We start from the raw sequence: 16,536 nt of genomic DNA on the forward strand, positions 1-16,536 counted from the left end.
CAACAACTTTTATGTCATGTTTACGGTCTCTAACAGTCTCCTGCAGCATGCCTATAGTCTCTGACAATCTCTTGTATAATGCCCATAATTTCTGACCATCTTTTGTATGATGCCCACAGTCTCTGAAAATCTTTTGTATAATGCCCACAGTTTCTAACCATCTCTTGTATGTTGCCCACAGTCTCTGACCATCTTTTGTATGTTGCCCACAGTCTCTGACCATCTTTTGTATGTTGCCCACAGTCTCTGACCATCTTTTGTATGTTGCCCACAGTCTCTGATCATTTCATGTATGTTGCCTACAGTATCTTATCATCTCTTGTATGTTGCTCACAGTCTCTGACAGGGGCGTAACTACAGGGGTTGCAATTGCAACCGGGCCCCATGCTCCAGGGGGGCCTGTGCGGCTCCCCTGTACACCTGGATGGGGGGGGGGGGCGGCGGTGCACTGTCCTCCTTTTTCCTCCTGTAGCTGCAGGAGGAAAATGGAGGAGGTTGGTTCCTCTGTATGCTGCCCCTGCCACTCCTCCTATCCAGTTCACTTGTGCTCTGCTGTCTCTGGGCCCCTGTGTGCTCCCCTGGTCCCCCCCCCCCTTCCCCCACTGTGCTCCCTTCCCTCTCCTGCTGGCTATTGCAGGGGAAGTGTCACAATAGTGAACCAGGAAGGGGTTGGTAAATATGTAATTCATATGCAAGTCATAGTCAGTGACATTGTAAAAAAATAAAATAAAATGATAAAAATAATACAATTAAAGTACCAAAAAATAAAAACTACTGACACCAGTCGGTAAACTTCCAGGATCGCAAAGGTAACACTTGTGACCGGGCCCTGGCATTCCACCAAAGTGGGGAGGCCCCAAGATGGCAGGAAGGGGGCCCACTGAAGAACTTGTGAAAGGGTCCCACTGCGGGGCTGTAATAAAGGGCCCCAGGATCAGTGGAAAGAGCCCCAGGCTTGAAGGGAAGGGCCCCCGGCCAGTGGTCCCGAGGGCCCTTCATGGTGTCTTGCACCAGGGCACTGAAGGTTCTAGTTACGCCTCTGGTCTCTGACCATCTTTTGTATATTGTCCACAGTCTTTGATCATCTCTTGTATGTTGCCTACACAGTATCTGGCCATCTCTTGTATGTTGCCCACAGTCTTTGACCATCTCTTTTTTGATGCCCACAGTCTCTGATCATCTCTTTTATGATGCCCACAGTCTCTGACTATCTCTTTTATGATGCCCACAGTCTCTGACTATCTCTTTTTTGATACCCACAGTCTCTGATCATCTCGTGTATGTTGCCCACAGTCTCTAACAATCTCTTTTATGATGCCCACAGTCTCTGACAATCTCTTGTATGTTGCCCACAGTCTCTAGCAATCTCTTATATGTTGCCCACAGTGTGTGACCATCTCTTGTATCACACCCATAGCCTCTTACCATCTCTTGTATGATGCCCACAGTCTCTAACCATCTCTTGTATCACACCTAGTCACTGACTATGTCCAGTTCTGTGTCTGCTGTCTCTTAAAAATTAATATTCCCTTATTTTTATGTGCGGATCTTCGGTCATGTCTGGGGCTGCACTTAAGGCCCCCCGTATCAAGAAAATTGACCACCTCTTTTTCATACCTACCAACTTCCTAAGATGGGAAGTAAAGACACCTATTAGCAGTGCCATCTTAAGAGCATTAAAGGGCCCCGGGCAATGCAGTGCACTGGGGCCCTGCCTACACAATCACCCACGAGAATAAAAATGCAAGTTATCAATACAGTTATATTTATTGGTACAGCAGTGCCAGGCTAATGACGACAGCTTCCAAGTTCGGCAGGGGGGTCTGATGAACGCACACACAGACGGTAGTCAGACTCGACTGTCCTGTGTGTGCCTGTTCCCGGGAAAAGCTGACTGGCATTCCGGCAGTTGTGGGCTCCCCCCTTCATGGTCTAAGTGGCCTGACAGCAGTGCAGGTCCAACAGGCGCTTGCCACCTGCTAAGTTCGGTGGCGGGAGACACATTCGGGACTAATGCTTGGCTGGGTCGCTGGGCAGGTGGGGCCCCCGGGCAACTGCCCAGCATGCCCATTCGGTAAGATGGCCCTGCCTATTAGCAAAAAAGTGCATGCACAGGACACAGCCAGGGGAGGGCTGGTAGCCTTGAACCTGGGGGGCAAGTCCAGTCAACTGGCCCATTGAACCACCGAATCGGCTAACCATCCATGCCCACCTGGTTTTATAACCAGGGGGTGACTAGCAACTTTGGCCCATGGTGCAGCAACTCGGACCCCCTCCCACACTCTCTCTTCCTCGTCTCCTCCTGACCCCCATTCCAGGCTGAAGCTCAGCTCCAGTTACTCTCTACTGACCGGCCGGATCCAGGTTCCCAACCTGGCCATCGGAAAGCAGTTTGGGGGGGGGGGTGGGACAGCTCGGCCGGGACTGCCTGGGTGAGGAGAGTCTCCAGTGGGGCATGGAACCAGCCTCTGCTCAGGCACAGTTTACACCATCCATGCTGGGGGGGGGGGGGGGGGGGGTAGCTGTGCTCTGTCCTTGTCTTCATTCCACACTCAGTAGGTCAGCGGTGGGGACTTTTTATTTCTTTTCACCAGGAATCCTTTAGGCATGTCTATGGCAGAAGCGGTGCAGCCTTTTTACCGGGCATCAGAGTGGCCCAGGGGGCAATTGCCCCCCTGCCCCCTGGCCCAGTCCTCCCCTGGACACAGCCCCTGCCACGCCCCCTCTTAAAGGAGAATTACACAAAAAAAAGATTGTTTAAATCCACAATGCTTTTTTTGCACTGTTATTCTTTATTCTTCCTTTTGAAATTTACAAATGCAGCAATTTAGAAATTGGCTGAAAGGTTTAGCGTTGTAAAATACTTTTTTGATCGATAAATAGTGCATTTTATATAAAGATATAAAGATCAGACCAAAATGAGGGGCAAATGAGGAGGACAGAGGGAGAGGGACTTTCTTCCAAGTCAGGGACAAACGGGAGTTATGCTAAACTATACGCCTCGGCAGCCTGTAGGCTCACAGCTCTGCCAGCAGAGGGCGCTCCGGCTCTGCAGATTTCTCCCTTATAAGGTTCTATAATAAACTATACAACTCGGCAGCCTGTGGGCTCGCAGTTGTCCCTGCAGAGGGCGCTCCGGCAGTGCGGATTTCCTCCGTCCTAGGTTATATATAGAGCGGAGAGAAGCCGGGAAAGGTGGGAGGAGGAAGGCGGGGCTAGGTGGGAGGGAGGCCGGGCTGTGTATACACAGAGGGAAGGAGGGAGGCGGGGCTAGGTGGGAGGGAGGCCGGGCTGTGTATACACAGAGGGAAGGAGGGAGGCGGGGCTAGGAAGGAGGGAGGCGGGGCTAGGAGGAAGGGAGGCCGGGCTGTGTATACACAGAGGGGAGGGGGGAGTAGACAGGGAGGGGAAGGATTGGGAAAGGAGGGGGATGACGGAGGGAGATACGAGCTGCTGAACATCGCCTGGGAGGGAAATTATTAGGAAGAGACAAGAGGGAGGAAAGTGAAGCGAGGAGGACTTGTGGAGGGAAGAGGAGCGCTGAGTACACAGTGAGTAGAGCTCAGCCAATCACTGACCACCACACTGCACATGTGTTCTGTACAAGGACCATGTATATCGTATCTGGTGTACAGCTACAGTAGGGGACTGCTGGGACTTGTAGTTCTCCAGCTCCTGGTATTTGTTGTCTGGCTGTTGCAGAACTTCACCTGGTGAGCAGAGCTGTGTCTGCAGATGTTCCCAGCACAGCTGCCTGGGTGTCCCCAACATTCCTATTCTGGGGTCCCACTGATCACTTCTTATAGGACTTTTGTGGGATAAAAATCAGTGCCTAGGGGCCCCACAATGTACAGGAGGGGGTGTCTGGGGGCCCCACAATGTATAGGAGGGGTGTCTGGGGGCCCCACAATGTACAGGAGGGGGTGTCTGGGGACTCCACTATGTACAGGAGGGGGTGTCTGGGGACTCCACTATGTACAGGAGGGGGTGTCTGGGGACTCCACTATGTACAGGAGGGGGTGTCTGGGGACTCCACTATGTACAGGAGGGGGTGTCTGGGGGCCCCACAATGTATAGGAGGGGGTGTCTGGGGGCCCCACAATGTATAGGAGGGGTGTCTGGGGGCCCCACAATGTACAGGAGGGGGTGTCTGGGGACTCCACTATGTACAGGAGGGGGTGTCTGGGGGCCCCACAATGTACAGGAGGGGGTGTCTGGGGGCCCCACAATGTACAGGAGGGGGTGTCTGGGGACTCCACTATGTACAGGAGGGGGTGTCTGGGGGCCCCACAATGTACAGGAGGGGGTGTCTGGGGGCCCCACAGTGTACAGGAGAGCATGTCTGGGGGCCCCACAATGTACAGGAGGGGGTGTCTGGGGACCCCACAATGTATAGGAGGGGGTGTCTGGGGGCCCCACAGTGTGCAGGAGGGATTGTCTGGGGGCCCCACAATGTACAGGAGGGGGTGTCAGGGGGCCCCACATGTTGTGCTTCAAGTCCCCATCTGCAAGAATGCTCCTGCTTTGTTAGTATACAATGTAATTTGTTGTCCTGTTCTATGGAATCACATTGTTACTCTTCTTCTCTTTTTCGTTGATGATGAATTTTGTGCTTTATCGGCTCCATTCACCTCTGTGTGACACACTGTGTGTTCTTTCCTTGTGTGACAGCTTGCAATGGAATGGGCGGCCCCCTGTGCGACAAAAGCGGCAGGTAGCTCTACATACACCCTTTTATTTTTATTTTTTTTTTTACCTTTTATTTTTGCGCTGTGCCTTGCACTTTTATGCAGTGCAAGTTTTGCATTTTATCATGCAGCAAAACACATAACTGCTACCTGCGTTTTTGTGGTGCCAATAAGAATGATTTTGTGAATTTGCCCACGATTTCGCCACGTTGTGATCGAAGCCTAAGGATTAATGGCACAGGAAGCATGAGGTGCGTTTTGGCGCATTTTTTGTGCATTCCCAAAACGCAAAGTTTTGAATGGAACTACAGATATCAAGATCAGAGCACTTGTTTGTGTCCTAAAAGGGTGATCCCTGATTCTGTGTTTTATTATTATTTATTTGTGTTTTGGATTCTGTTTTAGGATTAATTTCAATTGGTGCTGCAATCGGCTGCTGTAAAGTATTGTTTTGTTGTATTTTTGTTTTGTATTGTTTTGTGTTTGTATTATTCTTTGACGTGCCATTACCACCCACCTGGCATGGCCCTTTAGATTATGGCCCCATTCACACTGGGGCGACGCTACTTTGCCGGGCGACCTCACAGGTCGCGGCGCGCTGCTCACACTGCGACCTCGGAGCGGCCGGCACGGACTTCATAACATTGAAGTCAATGCAGGTCGCTCCGGGTCGCCCCAAAGAAGCTCAGGACCCTTTTTCTAAGTCGGAGCGACTTGTGTCGCTCCTATTAGAACGGGTCCATAGCTTCTGTATGGCAGGCGACCTACGGGTCGCCTGACAGGTCGCCCCAGTGTGAACGGGGGCTCAAAGTAAAGGGTTTTTTTTTTTTTTATTAATTTATTTATTTTATGGTTTGGATGAAGTAAAGTGGGATTAGACCCCCCCTGTCAGTTTATATGGCCGTCTGTGCTCCTGTTAGGGATATTCACCCTCTCCATTTGTCCTGTTTACAGAGTGAAAGTTAAAGAAGATGCTACATTTTAGGACGGGAATTCGGACACTAGCTCTGGTGACAACCAGGGATTCCCTCACTTTGTAGGGATTTTCTCTCACTTCGGCTATGGGATAGGAAGTGAAGGGAAATCTCCCAAATGGGACACATATGGTGAAAAAAAAATTGACGGGTTACAACCCCCCCCCCCCCCCTTTAAAAAAAAAAAAAATCCAAAAATAATAAAATCCCAAAAAAGGTTTTGCCTATAGTTCTACTTTAACTGGATCTTAAAACAAAAAGGCAGTACGGACTTCCTGATCACATGACCATTGTGCCGGCACACACGTGAATGCAACTCGGCAATTAAAAAATGCTAAAAATGCATGTAAACACACACAAAATCACACATAAGGATGGTGGTGTAAATGATCCCTAAGGATGGGTCAAAACGTATTTAAAGTGATTGTAAAGGAAACATTTTTTATTTAAAAAAAAAATGTGTCATACTTATCTGCTCTGTGCAGTTGTGTTGCACAGAGCAGTCCAGATCCTCCTCTTCTGGGATCTCCTGCCAGCGCTCTGGGCCCCTCCCCTTTGAGTGCCCCCATAGCAAGCCGCTTGCTGTGGGGGCACTCATGCATGCTCACTCACGAGTCTGCTCTTTTCGTCCATAAAAGACAGAGCGCGGCTCAGCCCCACCCTGCCACGCCTCACTGGCTGTGATTGACAGCAGCGGGAGCCAATGGTCGTTTCCATCCTGACCGGTTCCCTTTAGTAGGGTAAGCCCAGGGCTACACCGAAGATGAAATCTCTTTTCTACAGTGATTAACAGATTTGTTTACCTGCACACTGATTCCAATTTACTGCACATTTTAGGACTGGCAAAATCTTTCAGCAAATGTAGTCACCTGTCTTTTTTTTTTTATGCTTTTTCTCCTCTGTTTTCATCAGATGATCTGGTCAGTAACACTCCTCCTTTTTCGGAGTACCTGCACTCTGCATGAAGGAGCACATTTGGGCAGCAGCATTGTCATTTTGTGGAGCAGGGGACTGTTAGACTAGCAGATTTAAATACGCTAACAAATTTAAGCTTGACTTTTTTTTTTTTTTTTTTATCCTTTTTGGGATAAAGGTTTTACATAAACAATAAAAGCTGATCATTGCAAGCACCCCTGTCATTTGGAAAATAGTCAGTCTCATCCCTGTAAACTGATACATCTGCAGAAAAGCTTGTTCTGTTGAAAAACAATTTGTACTTGCTGGCTAGATTACCAGATGAAAATAGGAGAAAGGAAGCCTAAAAACGAATACAACCATCACATCTAAGAATTGGTAAGCTGCAATATAACGTTTTTTTGGGTTTAATATCGCATTCGTTCATCTAAAACAGTGGTGGGGAACCTTTTTTCTGCCAAGGGCCATTTGGGTATTTATAAAATCCTTCAGGAGCCGTACAAAATTATCAACTTAAAAATGTGCCTGTTGTATTTGGTCAAACATTTAATTAACTCACCCCTAATGTGATGGCTACAACTGCTTCTCTTTGGTGAGGTGTGTGATGTTAGCTGGTATTGATGTTGCTACCCGCAACTGGTTTTCCAGGTTTGCGTCGGTCAGTTTGGAGCGCAGTCGTCTCTTTGTGATGGTAAGTTTTAAAAAGAACTGCTGGTGGGTATAGCTGGCTGGTACTGCTGGTGGGTACAGCTGGCTGGTACTGCTGTGGGTACTGCTGGCTCAGGCTGGTACTGCTGGCTTGTACTGTGATGTTGGTACTGCTGTGGGTACAACTGGCTGGTACTGCAGTGGGTAGTGCTGGCTCAGGCTGGTACTGTGCTGTAGGTACTGCTGGCTGGTACTGTGTTGTGGGTACTGCTGGCTCAGGCTGCTACTACTGGCTAGTACTGCTGGCTCAGGCTGGTACTGAGGGCTGGTTCTGCTGTGGGTACTGCTGGCTCTGGCTGGTTCTGCTGTGGGTACTGCTGGCTCTGGCTGGTACTGCTGGCTCTGGGTAGTACTGCTGGCTCTGGCTGGTACTGCTGGCGGGAAAGGCTGGCTAGGAGAAGTGCAGCGGCGCCGCGCTGGAGGAAGAGGCGATGGTACTACTGGCTGGTACTACTGACTCTGGCTGGTACTGCTGGTTCTGCTGGCTGGTACTGCTGGGGGTACTGCTGGCTCTGGCTGGTACCGCTGTGGGTACTGCTGGCTCTGGCTGGTACTGCTGTGTGTGCCGCATGGCGGGAAATGCTGGCTAGGAGAAGTGTAGCGTGCAGCGGCGCCGCACTGGAGGAAGAGGCGATGTTTTCTGTATTGGTCACAGGCGGACTGCATTTGATGTCACTCCGCCTGTGACTCACTCAGACTGTCAGAATGGAGCTGGAACTATACAGGAAGCCTCGGCTCTGTTCTGACAGATCAGCTGAGAGACAGACTCAGCTGCACAGGGGGCCGGACCAGATGACTTTGCGGGCCGCAGGTTCCCCACCCCTGATCCAATACTAAAACAATTGTTTGGGGCTTAGATAGAGTTTGAAGTCATTTTACTGAAGACCTGTTAGAAGCAGCATAGATTATACGGTAATGACGGCCTAACTACTTAAAGCAGAATTCCAGCCTGTCAAGAAAAAAAAAATGAAGTCAGCAGCTATAAATATTGTAGCTGCTGACTTTAATATAAGGACACTTACCTGTCCAGGGATCCCACAATGTCTGTACCCCAGCCGATTGGTCCATCCGCTGTGGGTGCAGGCGCAGGCTCCTTCAGTAAGGAAAACAGGAAGTAGGGCTTTACAGCCTGTTTCCTACTGCGCATGCGTGAATCGCGCTTCCCTTTCTAAAAGGTCCTGCTGTCTTCTGGGACCTGTGTGTCCCAGCACCTCTACACTGAGAACAGAGCGATCGAACACCATCAATCGCTCGGTTCTGACAGCTCCACAAGTAGAGAGCTGCTGACTGTCAGTCGCCTGGCTCTCTGCTCTGCTCTGCTCCATCCTCGCTCATTGGAGCACTGGGCTGTGGAGGGGCAGGGTGCGGCCAGCTCAGGCTCTCGGCGGCTCGCTGAGAGGCTGACTGGGTGTCGGTTCAGGTACCTGGCAGATCCCAACTCTGTGATCGTGATGAACGCGGTGCCTGGACTGACTTCTCTGACGTCTGCAGAAAGCGGACTTAAGACTGCTCTCTGCTGAAAACGGATCACAGGAGTGCAGAACAAACTGCACTCCTGTGATCCATAGGAGATGTACAGTCAAACAAGCTTGGGCTGTACATCTCCTTTTTAGGGCTTGTGGATCACATAGTAACTGGATTGTTTGACTGGTACAGGACCCTTAATTTTCCTTTTAGCATTTTAGTTGCCTTAGCAGTGTTTGAGATTATATATAATACAGTTCATTCACCATATACAGTATCTTACAAAAGTGAGTACACCCCTCACATTTTATTATATCTTTTAATGTGACAACACTGAAGAAATTACACTTTGCTACAAGGTAAAGTAGTGAGTGTACAGCTTGTATAACAGTGTAAATTTGCTGTCCCCTCAAAATAACTCAACACACAGCCATTAATGTCTAAACCGCTGTCAACAAAAGTGAGTACACCCCTAAGTGAAAATGTCCAAATTGGGCCTCACATGCCTCCACGGTGTCATGTGACTCGTTGGTGTTACAAGGTCTCAGGTGTGAACGGGAAGCAGGTGTGATAAATTTGGGGTTATCGCTCTCATACTGGTCACTGGAAGTTCAACATGGCACCTCATGGCAAAGAACTCTGAGGATCTGAAAACCAGAATTGTTGCTCTACATAAAGAAGGCTATAAGAAGATTGCCAAGACCCTGAAACTGAGCAGCAGCATGGTGGCCAAGACCATACAGCAGTTTAACGGGACCGGTTCCGCTCCGAACAGGCCTCCCCATGGTTGACCAAAGATGTTGAGTGCACATGCTTAGCATTATATCCATAGGTTGTCTTTGGGAAATAGATGTATGAGTGCTGCCAGCATTGCTGCAGAGGTTGAAGGGGTGGGGGGGGGGGGGGGGTCAGGCTGTCAGTGCTCAGACCATACGCTGCAATAAATTGGTCTGCATGGCTGTCATCCCAGAAGGAAGCCTCTTCTAAAGATGATGCACAAGAAAGCTCGCAAACAGTTTTCTGAAGACAAGCAGACTAAGGACATGAAATACTGGAACCATGTCCTGTGGTCTGATGAGACCAAGATAAACTTATTTGGTTCACATGGTGTCAAGCGTGTGTGGCAGCAACCAGGTGAGGAGTACAAAGAAAAGTGTGTCTTGCCTACAGTCAAGCATGGTGGTGGGAGTGTCATGGTCTGGGGCTGCATGAGTGCTGCCAGCACTGGGGAGCTACAGTTCATTGATGGAACCATGAATGCCAACATGTACTGTGACATACTGAAGCAGAGCATGATCCCCTCCCTTCGGACACTGGGCCGCAGGGCAGTATTCCAACATAATGACCCTAAACACACTTCAAGATGACCACTGCCTTGCTAAAGAAGCTGAGGGTAAAGGTGATGGACTGGCCAAGCATGTCTCCAGACCTAAACCCTATTGAGTACCTGTGGGGCATCCTCAAACGGAAGGTGGAGGAGTGCAAGGTCTCTAACATCCACCAGCTTCGTGATGTCGTCCTGGAGGAGTGGAAGAGGACTCCAGTGGCAACCTGTGAAGCTCTGGTGAACTCCATGCCCAAGAGGGTTAAGTGCCGGTTTCCACTAGTGCGACTTGCTGTGCGACTTGACACATGTCAAGTCGCACAGCAAGTCAAAAGCCATTGATTTCAATTCGGCCCGTTTTCACTGCCGCGACTTCAGTTGCAGCGACTTCAAAAGTAGTTTGTGCACTACTTTTGAGCCCACTTCAGTGCGACTTCCCTCTATAATGAGGGACAAGTCGCATTGAATGCCGCAAGCAACTTTCACTACAAAGTTGCGCTAGAAGTAGCACGACTTCGTAGCCGCGGCAGTGGAAACGGAGCCTAAGGCAGTGCTGGAAAATGGTGGCCTCACAAAATATTGACACTTTTGGGCAAATTTTGACATTTTGAGGGAACAGCAAATTTACACTGTTATACAAGCTGTACACTCACTACTTTACATTGTAGCAAAGTGTCATTTCTTCAGTGTTGTCACATGAAAAGATATAATAAAATATTTACAAAAACGTGAGGAGTGTACTCACTTTTGTGAGATACTGTAGACCCCATGCACACTGGTTGTTTGCCCAGCTATTCTAAAGTCCTTTCTCCTTGCAGGAGAAAAGCAGCATCAAAAAATGTGCTTTAGACTGCGTTTTTGCACAAGCGCTTGACCGTATGTTTCATTGGCCAGGATATTAATTTATTCTGGCCATTGAAATTAATGCTCAAGCACTTGACAAGCCTAGTCCTAAGGTTAGTTTACCTGCATTTAGGCGCTTTTGAAAAATTTTAGCGGCAAAACACTCCTCTCCGCAACGTGCTGCCTCTGGGTTTTTTTTAGTTGCCTATAAATGGCCCTGCCTCCAAATGTCTGTAATGCACACATAGGCTATCAGGAAGAGGTATTTAGAGGCAAAATAGAAAAAAAAAAAGTAAAACGTCCTTAAGTGGCATTTTTGTTGCCCAGTGTGCATGAAGCCATAAAGTTGCATTGTAAGAAGGAACAGTAAAAAGAAAAAAAAAAAAAACCTTTTTATAGACACTATTAAATCCCCATCTGGGTAAGAATACGGAGGCTGCCATTTCTCCATTTGGTTTAGGGGGAAACTCCGGGGCTCATTCATACAGTCATTGTCTAGTGTGGTGTTTTAGACCACCTGAAAGCTTAAAAATAAAGCCCCGTACACACGTACTGATCGTCGGCCGAACGATCGGCCGTCTTTTGTCCAGGGCTGTCGTGTCTGTTGAAAACTGCAAAAGACTGCACACGAATTTTGTCGGCCAACAACAGCCGACTGCAGAAGTGATGTCATGTGATGGTTAACTTTCCTTGCCTTTTTTTCTTTTCTGAGCATGCCCAGTCTTGCAAATCTGCTGTCTGTCGGCCGAAATCTGTACTGACTGGCGAACAATCGGCCGTTCTGGTGACGGACAAAAAAAATTTTAATGCCTGCACACCCGATTCTGTTAATGTATGGCCAGCCTTTGCAAGTCCCTGACCAATATGCAGATGAAGAGTGCAGAATTCACTTGCTGGAGAGCCGTGCTTACCTGGAGCTCCCACCTTCAGATAAAACCAGAAGTGACAGCTTCTACATTTCCACCGGACAGGTTCTCTGTAGTAAGGTAAGCCCAAGGCTACACCGGGGATCAAATTTTTGCTACAAATGATTTAACCTCTTATTAACAGACCTCTGTTTACCTGCACACTGATTCCAATTTACTGCAAAATATATAACTGCCGAAATCTCTCAGCAAATGTAATCACCTGTGTAGCTCTAGGGTTAGGCCCCTTTCATACAGGCGGACCGTTCAGATCCGCCTGTCCGTTTTTTTGGCGGATCTGAACGGTCCCCCCATGCATCCCTATGGGGCATCCGATGTCAGCGGAGACATGTCCGCTGACAACCGATCCGTCAAATCTGGACGGATGGAAACCCTATTTTCCATCCGTCCAGCGGATCGGATCGGATGAGAACGGACCGACGGTCCGTTCCCATCCAATTTCCCCCATAGAGATGCATGGGGAACTGACAGCTGTGTCTCCGCACACAGCGCAGAGACACAGCTGTCATCCTCCTGCTCAGCGGGGGATCGGCGGCTCGATCTCCCGCTGAGAAAAACGGATTCCGTCCAACGGACTCAGTGTGTGAAAGAGCCCTTAGTCCATACTAAAAAGCCAGTAGGCAACAGATCAGGTCAATATAAGAAGCCTTTGGGTGGAAAACCCCTCAACTTTTACTTAAAATCCAGGAGATTTGTTGACCTCCATTTTAGGGTTGATTAAACCTCTCTGCATTTTGGGAATAGGTTCCTTACCACAACACGTTATATGCATCGGTGTATTGCAGTGCCATTCTATTTTATTGGTGCCTTAACGTAATGATAGTGTAGTGTGCACCACTTGCTGCATTGGCAGCCCAATATTTTTAATGGGCCGGTTTAAATATAACAAAAGTCAAAACTTTTAATTTTAGTTTTAGATAGAGGGGGATTCGATCACATGTCAGCTTTTATTACTGCCTGCCTCCCCATTAGGAGATTCACCCTCTCTATTTGTACTGTACCATTATCATTGAAAGTAAAAAAAAAAAAAAACTAAATTTGGGTTGTCCCCAGAAAAGAAGGGAAATCTTCCAATAGGGACACTAGTTCTGGTAACCTGGGTAGAGAGAGGGCAAGACATTTCCTTAATTTGCAGGGATTTCCTCACTTCCTGTTTTGGCCATGTGACAGGAAGTGAAGGTAAATCTCCCCATTGGGACAAAAAAGGTGCAAAAACAAACCTTACAGGGGTCAAAATCCTTCCTTACTCTATTCAAAATGATGATCGTTATAAGTATTGTCTATAGCTCCACTTTAAGGCAACATATGTTAATGTGCAATAAATGTACCTTAACAACATGCATTTAAGCACTGCACACATGTAAATGTGCCCTAAAGTCTAACGTATGCCTAAACTTTTGGCTAGATTAGGGAATAAACAAAACGCAATTTTTTTTTTTCTGGTTCTGTCTCTTTGGGGAGACTTACCTTTATAGTCCCAGGGAGACACAACAGGAAGTAAGGGGAAATCCCTTCTTAGACCTTTTGTCACCTCCCTGTTCTGGTGACAACTGGGAAATTTTGGATTGCACAGCACTTTCCGCCCCAATACCTGGAGACCAGAGCAAATAACAGGTATGTTCCCAAGCAGGTCCATAGACACCAATAAAAACCTGATAGACTTTCTAATATTCCACCTCTCAGACCAAAACTAAATGTAAAGTTTTTATTTTAGTTACATTTTAGGTAAAGATGAAGCCATCACTGATGTGTGTGTGTGTGTGTGTGTGTGTGTGTGTGTGTGTGTGTGTGTATATATATATATATATATATATATATATATGGGTATACTCCAGTATATGAAGAGTTTTGAGCAGTATTTCTTTGCATCCTAATTGTCATTGTACTGACATGGGTTCCTGCTTATCAGTGGTATAAGTGTTCTTATCTGGAGGAAAATTCTTCATTCTATATACAGGTGCATTAACTAATAGACATTTTCCCGACAAGCTTCACAGTCTCCTACTTTGCACAATGTGCAAATAGTTCCACCCTCCCCTAGGGCTGTAATTGTCTCATACAGTAGCCAGAGACGTTTGATTTATAGCCGGATCTGGTGGCGATTGTTACATCGGTCCTGTCAGACTTATTAAAAAAAAAAATGCTGCAGGCTAAAATGTTGGTGTAATAGGGAGTTTAGTCACATATCTGGTGGTCCATGTCTTCTACCCTCCCCTCCATTCCACCACTGCAGCCTCCACAGGACCTTTCAGCATTTGACACTTCCTGGAATGTCGGATGTCCCCCAACGCACACTGGTTTCATCCTCCTACCCTTTACTGTGGGGTAAAGTAGTGATGGAGGGATTGAAGGATGGAACCATAGTGCAGGGAACCTAAGCATTCTAATCATCCAGGAACGCAATCTGACGGAGGCTGCAGTGCTGTAACAAAGCAAGGTAGGCCCCCATACAGGTGAGCAGTACAACCTCTTTACAGGAAACTTTCAGCTGCATTTTGTTTTAAGTCTGATAGGGATTTAGGGCTAAAGTGTAAATCGGGAAATACATACAGATCCCAGATGCTCAAATAATGTGATCTGACAGTCATGGCATGCCTTGAGCGGGTGCGTTTTTATAATTTAAGTTTATAACTGCAACACTGTTTAACCACTTTGATTGAAATGATGCATGGATGACTTATTGGCTACTGAAAAGAGAGGGAAAGCCATGACATGAACTATGTTCTTGGCAGTCAAAGGGGTTGAAGATAATCTGTCAACAAGTAACGAGTATGTGAATATGTATTTGTTAGAGTGCTGTTGACAATGAATGGCATTGCAATCCAATAGGGCCCAATTCATACTTGCTGAGCAAATTTGGTAGTTTTTTAAGGAATTTTTTATGTGCGCTTCAGGTTTAAGCTGTTTTTATTTTTAGCAAATGGAAAGTCAGTTGTTTGGCAAGAAAATGTTTTTTGTGCATTTTTCTAGGTACTCCTATTGAAGTATATTGGGGCCAAATTATGTGACAGTGTCTCAAACTAAACTCATGTCCTTAAAGTGGAGTTCCACCCATTTTAGTAACTTTAGATGTATGTAATCCCCTTTAAAACGACTTTTACCAATGGAAACCTTTTTTTTTTTTTTTTTTGCTAGTAAATACCTTATTTTCTGCTTTATTGATCCTCCCCTCACTTCCGGGTCCGGTCGGCGATTACGTCATTTGGCGATTCGCAGGGTGTGCTGGGATGTATCTCAGGGCATGAAATCTCGCATGAGTTGAGCTGTACTGCGTGCTCTGCCCCGCCTCCTCTCAGTGAGCTCAGTGAGGATATAATGCTTTCAGTCCTCGCTCACTGAGAGGAGGCGGGGCAGAGCACGGCCTCAATACAATACATACAGTACAGCTCACTGAGAGGAGGCGGGGCGGAGGCGGGGCAGAGCACGCAGTACAGCTCATCTCCTGTGTAATAATGCGAGATTTCACGCCCTGAGATACATCCCAGCACACCCTGCGAATCGCCAAATGACGTAATCGCCGACCGGACCCGAAAGTGAGAAGAGGATAAATAAAGCAGAAAATAAGGTATTAACTAGCAAAAAAAAAAATTTCCATTGGTAAAAGTCGTTTTAAAGGGGATTACATACATCTATGTAATCCAATTTATTAAAAATGGGTGGAACTCCACTTTAAAGCAAGGAGCTTCATGTGACACTATTCTCAGGTGTATATGGGCGCCACGTGCTGTTGAGCATTAAGGGTAACTTCACTTTCATGGGGGAAAAAAAGCAAATAAAAAAAAATAAATAAATTGCAGCGTATACCATTGCGAAACAAGTGATGTTGTAATTTAATTTGATAAAAATGACCTTTCCTTCTGCAGCTCTGTAATTTTCAGTAAAATGCTATGCATAATGGCAACCTGGAGGCGTTCTGTACACAGATAGTGTACGGAACACCCCCTGAAAATGTCCTTTCCTGCTTGCATGATTGGCCTATTGATTTTTCCAGAAGTCTACACTAAGTAACAAGTCAGATTTTGAGCCGGTTTACACTAATCCGACTTGTCAGGCGACTTGGTCGCCTGACAAGTAGCTTCCAATGCTGTGCAATGGAACCGCTCTAATCACAGCGACTCAAGTCGCCCCGACTTAGAAAAAGGTTCCTGCACTATTTTTTTGCAAAGTCGGAGGGACTTGCATTGACTTCCATTATGGGAAGTTGTTGCAAGCCACGCCGAAGTCGCGGTGCACGGGCGACTTCCTTAGTTGCCCGAAGTCGGGGCGACTTCGAGTTGGATCAGTGTGAACCGACACTTACTGCAGCAAAAATGCCATTTTTGATGAGATACTCCCAAGGGGCAATTATGTTCAAATGGATGGAGCCATTGCCACTTTCCTCATTAGAACCAGTGCAGCAGTTGATTGATATTTATAAAATCACTCCCATACAGATTTACCAGGTGCATGGGCATAGACAAACAAACTGCTATTTCTTCAGAATAACAAAAGGTAGGAATCTGCAACAAAGTTTGTTAAAATCCTTTCAATCTACGATCACCTAAAGAAGGTTTTTTTTTTCTCAACGAAAGTGAAATTAATCTTCAAGTGCTTCTGGTGAAGCTTCAATTCGTGTAGGTGTGCCTGGGCTTACACACTTAACATGCTTTGGTGCACTGCACTGGAGAGGTCTGAATGGGCCCTTAGGCTGGGTT

At 47.2% G+C, this 16,536-nt stretch overlaps 1 protein-coding gene across 1 annotated transcript in view; it reads left to right on the top strand.

Moving 5' to 3' along the window:
- The first annotated feature begins 3,435 nt into the window (after positions 1–3,435).
- Positions 3,436–16,536, top strand: part of SYNE2 (spectrin repeat containing nuclear envelope protein 2) — a 550,589-nt gene continuing 537,488 nt past the window's right edge. The window contains exon 1 of the mRNA XM_082274971.1: positions 3,436–3,551. The gene's annotated coding sequence lies outside the window, so the exon portion shown is untranslated. The remainder of the gene's footprint in view (positions 3,552–16,536) is intronic.

This window comes from Pelophylax lessonae, assembly GCF_965119305.1.
Source record: "Pelophylax lessonae genome assembly, chromosome: 13".
NCBI lineage: Eukaryota > Metazoa > Chordata > Amphibia > Anura > Ranidae > Pelophylax > Pelophylax lessonae.